Below are 5,559 nucleotides of genomic sequence, written 5' to 3' on the forward strand. Positions count from 1 at the left end.
TTCTGACATCTCAGATATGATATTGAGGCCATTTAGTGAATATTCATTTTGATTATTATATTTTTCCCTCTAGAATTTTCATTTTTATTCTTTTTTTATTAAAATTTTTTTTATTGGAGTTCAATTTGCCAACATATAGCATAACACCCAGTGCTCATCCCATCAAGTGCCACCCTCAGTGCCCATCACCCAGTCACCCCCACCACCTGCCCACCTCCCTTTCCACCACCCCTTGTTCGTTTCCCAGAGTTAGGAGTCTCTCGTTCTGTCTCCCTTTCTGATATTTCCCACTTGGGAAATACAGTCCCCCACTACCCTAATTATTTCCCACTTGGAAAATATCAGAAAGGGAGACAGGACATTTTTATTCTGTTATTTTTAAATTTTATACTCTATGTTCTTTCCTCTTTGGAGTCACTGTCATTGTATTTTCCTTTAATTCATCAATTTTTTTTATTGAGGTGATATTCACATACATAAAATTAATATTTTAAAGTATATAATTCGGTGGCATTTGGTGCACTCACAATATGGTTCTAAAATATTTCATCACTCCAAAAAGAAATTTTGTACCCATTAAACAGATGCTTCCAATTCCCCTTCCTCTAGTCCCTGGAAACTATCAATCTGTATTATGTTTCTATTAATTTACCTATTCTTGGAATTTCATATAAATGCAAAATTATGCAATATTTTGTGTCTGGTTTCTTTTGCTGATCATGTTTTTGAGGCTCATCTACATTATATTTCATTTCTCTTTATGGCTGAGTGATATTTCATTGTGTGTATATATCACGACTTATTTAGCCATTCATTCATTGGTGGACATTTGGGTTGTTTCCATCTTTTTCTTATCATGAGTATTATTACTATGACCATGCATGTGTGTGTTTTTGTTTGTGTACGTGTTTTCAACTCTTTGGGGTATATTCCTAACAGTGGAAAATGCTGGGCCATATGGCAATTCTATGTGTAGCTTTATTTTTTAAAGATTTTATTTATTTATTCATGAGACACAGAGAGAGAGAGGCAGAGACACAGGCAGAGGGAGAAGCAGGCTCCATGCAGGGAGCCCCATGTGGGACTCGATCCTCGGTCTCCAGGATCATGCCCTAAGCTGAAGGCAGTGCTAAACCACTGAGCCACCCAGGCTGCCCTATGTATAGTTTTTTGGGAATCACCAACCTATTTTCCACAGTGGCTATACCATACTACTTTACAAATACAGTTCCCCACTACCCTAAATTATGCAGTCACATTTCACACATTTGGGAAAATCATAGAGGTCAGCATGAGGAGTGCAATGGGTAAGTTTGCCCCAGGAAACCCACCCTCCTGATCATGGTATCTCCACTGCCAGGTAAGTGTCTCTCTAATTTGTTGTTGTTGTTGTTCACACTTTTGGTGTCCTATCTAAGAATTCATTGCCAGGTCCAAGATCATGAAGACTTGCCCTTATGTTTTCTTCTAAGGTTTTTATGGTTTTGCTCTTATTTAGTTTCCTGGTTCATTTTGAGTTAATATTTGCAAATGGTGTGAAACAGCAGTTTTTCTTTAATTCTTTAAACATAGTGTTCTTTAATTCTTTGAACATGTTTATTATAATAGCTGCTGTGAAGTCTCTGTCTGCTAATTCCAAATCCAACATCTGGGCCAAGTCAGCATTAGTTTATAATGATTCCTTTTTTCCCCCCTGAGTATAGTTCATACTTTCCTATTTCTCTGTGTGTTGCAATTTCTTTTTTTAAATTGAAAACTGGACGTGTAAAAATATATTGTAGCAACTCTGGATTGGGGTGTTTTTCCTGAAGGGTCTTTTTCCTCAGCTTAATCTGTAGGATTTGTCTTCTATATATGTGTAGCTAAAAGTATTTGCTTAGTTTTTAAATTCTTATTTTATTTTTTTAGCTTGGCTTCTTAAGAGTTTCCACTGTATCTGTATAGATCTGTAATGAGATGATGATTGGGAAGATGTTGTGCACATATGTCTTGGGCTCTTCCACGAACCACATTCTGCTGATTGATTTGTAGTTAGCTTGTGGGGTGCAGTCTATGTTTAGGCAATTTTTAATTTTGCCTTAAGGTTTATTTTAATTTCTTCTGGGTTCTTTTGAGACTTACCTGCACTTGCCAGAGTTTCTCTGGGTAGCCATGGATGTGTGAGTAGCTTATTTAGCTCTTCTAATATCTCCCCATTAAATTTCTGGCTGTTTCACCATTTACATCAAGTGTGGCTGCAACCTCACATTTATAAATCTATGGGATCTCTTTCATTAATTTTCTTCTGAGTTTGCACTTTTATTGAGAGTACCACCAGGTACAGGATTGTCTTCCACTCCAAACAGGTCAAGCCCCTTTGGCTGTAGAGATGATGTTTTTTTTTTTTAATAATTTTTTATTTATTTATGATAGGCACACAGTGAGAGAGAGAGAGAGGCAGAGACACAGGCAGAGGGAGAAGCAGGCTCCATGCACCGGGAGCCTGACGTGGGATTCGATCCTGGGTCTCCAGGTTCGCGCCCTGGGCCAAAGGCAGGCTCTAAACCGCTGCGCCACCCAGGGATCCCCGAGATGATGTTTTTTAATAGCTAGCTTTGCCCTGACAAAATTATGGAGCCAACCAATGTAGGGAAGTAGACAGGTGAAGCCCTAGGAAGAAAACCACAGACTCCCACTGACTCTAACTTCTAGCAGTTTTTCATGCATAACCACTTCCAATTAGTCATTTACCTTTGGTCACTTCCCAGAATCCTTAAATGTTTGTATTTGATGACTTGATTCAGTTTTATGTTTGTTTTATGGGACAAAAGGTGGCTGATCTCTTTTCTTCATTATGGCTGGAAGTCTCCCTACCATGATTTTTGTTTTTAGGTTTGATTTGTTCATATTCACATAGTCAAATATTCAGTGGTTTCCCTAGTGTCTTACTTAGGATTTATTTATCCCAAGATTACATTGTAATTAACAGAAATTTTATTCTACAATGTCATGGCTTAATTTTCCATTCAAATTTTTAGTTATTTAAAATTTATTTGTTTCTTTGTAAAGAGGTAGGGCTCTAGCTTATTTTTTTCTTTTTGTTCTTAGCTAGTTAGCTGTCCCATCCCATTTTGAAAATAATCTCTTTTTTTCCTGCTGATCTGAAAAACAACTGTTTGAGTATTTGAGTGATATGTTTGCTTACTTGACTTTTTATTCCATTCAATTCATTTGTTCTGTTTTTACTCATCATTGAAAATGCCACAGTTTTAATTACTATACCTTTAGAACAGAGTCTAACATAAAGTGTGACGAGACCCTCCCTCCTGCCTCCTACATTTCGAATCACATGGTGGATTTGCATTTTTTCACACCACAAAGTTAGCATGCATTCCTTCACTCCTGCATCCAGTCTTTCATCCCACAGATGTTTTGTGAGCTGGTGCTGCACAAGGCACCTGAGAAGGGGCCAGGCAATGCAGTGGCTGGGGGTGTGATGGCAAGCCATGCCATCTTGGTCTCCACCTTGCTGGGATCTGCATTCTAGCATGGAGGCAGGGAAAAAAGCAAACAGACAAATTAATAAAATCACTGAAAATGACAACCCTGACTATGAAGCAAACAATCAAGGTGGTGAGGTGGAGAATAGCAGAGGGAGCCTGTGTCAGCTGGTGTGGTTGGAAGAGTTCTGTTTGATGGTAAGTCAAAGCCTGCAGGTAGGCAGCAGCCATGCAGCTAAACATTGCTTTTTGTTTCCAAACACTTGTCCATTTGTCCCAACACCATTCATCCTAAAATTCATCATTTTCCCACGTGGGTGGGAGGAAATAGTCCATGCAAAAAGGATAGCACATGCAGGCATACCCTGCCATAGAAAAGTAGCCTGAGGAGCTGAGAGAAAGCCTGCGTGGCCTGCACCTAGCACACAGGAGGGCTTGGCAAGGGGCAAGAGGTAAGGAGGCGACAGGTCTTGCCAGGCCTTGTAGACCAGAGATGGGCATTTGGAATGAGTTCTTCAGGCAGTGGGAAGCCCCTTCAGGGTCGTCTGCAGGACAGGGAGGCGTTATGTTTTCAGAAGACGTCTCCTGTTGTGGTGTGGAGAAACGCCTGGAGAAGCCAAGTGGAGGGAGGCGGAACACGAGTTGGCAAGCGTTTGCCTGGTCGGGGAGGGCTGCTGGTGGTGGTGGCGGTCCAAACTGGAGGGAAGGCGGGGCGGTGGCCGGGGCATGGGTAGCGGGTCCTGCTGATGGCCCAGACCTGGGGCAGATGGAAAGGCAGGTGAAGAGCCCGGGGACAGTTCCATCCACCTGCAGCTTCTGGAAGCGGGCCTTTAGCTATAAACTGGAGAAGGACCCCGAAGGAATTTCTGCGTGGGTGGGCTGCCCCTTTCGCAGGCGGCTTCCACCCTGAGCCCAGAGCAGAAGCTGTGAGTGACTCGGGGGACGGTTGACTCGGGGACGGGGTGCACTCCATTGGGGATCCGGCGGCGTGGCCGGTGAGGGAGTGACTCTGAGCCTCCCCGTCAGCATCGCGCACCAGGACCGGGAAGACCAAGAGCGCAACTGAAAGCCAATCAGTGTGAGAGGAAGATGTAAACAATTGACAGAATGTTATGGGCTGAACGGAAATGTCAGGGTATTAAAGTGGGTGTCTGAGAAAACAGAAAGTTGCAATCTGAGATGATGAATAAGCCACTGACAGTTGTCACAGAATGTGTGAGAGCATGTGTGAGCGAGGGGAGGCAGCGCTGCACCCGGGGTGGCAGGCAGCGGTGGGCATGGCACCCAGCCAGGGATGGAGTGAGATGCTGGCCCACGGGGCCCTGGCGCCGCCGCCACCCCCGCAGCCAGTATTGAGGTTGGCCTCCCCGGCTGCGAGCGGAGCTCCGTCAGGGTGGTGTGCCAGGTGGCCCCGAGATTCCCGCCGCCCGGGGCGGGTGCCCCACGGAACCCCTACCCGGGAACCTAGGGGAGACGCGCGACTCTGATGGGGCGCATGGCAAAGGCGAAAGGATTTCGCAGATGCAAAGGGAGGTCCTGGGGGAGTCGGCTTTGAGGTGCATCAAGAGGGCGACGATCCTGGGTGGGCCTCACCTAATCAGGCAAACGCTCTAAAAGAGAAGAAGCCGGGGCCTTGAAGCAGCAGAGATCCTGTGGGTCTTGGAGAAGCAGCTGCTGCGCTGCGACAGGGACCTGTGGGGGGTCTGGGAGCCGGGGGCCTCCTTCCTGCCACCGCAGGGAACTGGGTTCGGCCTCCACCCGGGGAGCTCAGAGAGGGCCCCTGGGCCTCAGCGGCGATCAGACCCCCCGGCCAACATCTTGATTGCAGCCCAAGTGAGACCCTCAGCAGGAGACTCCCCTGAGCTGTGCCCGACGCCCGACCCAGGGAACCTTCGAGCTAACAAACAGCTGCCTTAATTGCTGAGTTTGCACTAGTTTGTGTACAGCAATACTCACGCAGGCCTGTTCGATGCGGCGTCCTAGCGCCGGGCACACGGCCTGTCCGCGTAGTATCCAGCACGAGTCTGTCTGCTGAGTCGGTGGACGGGCAGGTGCTGGACAGACGGGGAGCTGTGTTGCT

General features: G+C 45.7%; 1 non-coding gene across 1 annotated transcript; it reads right to left on the reverse strand.

Annotated features, from left to right (window-relative positions):
- Positions 1 to 1,207: 1,207 nt before the first annotated feature.
- LOC129501079 (U1 spliceosomal RNA) lies at positions 1,208 to 1,368 on the reverse strand. Its single transcript, XR_008662648.1, has one exon. It is a non-coding gene; the product is annotated as a U1 spliceosomal RNA (small nuclear RNA).
- Positions 1,369 to 5,559: the final 4,191 nt, after the last annotated feature.

Source organism: Nyctereutes procyonoides, unplaced genomic scaffold (assembly GCF_905146905.1).
Source record: "Nyctereutes procyonoides isolate TBG_1078 unplaced genomic scaffold, NYPRO_anot_genome, whole genome shotgun sequence".
NCBI lineage: Eukaryota > Metazoa > Chordata > Mammalia > Carnivora > Canidae > Nyctereutes > Nyctereutes procyonoides.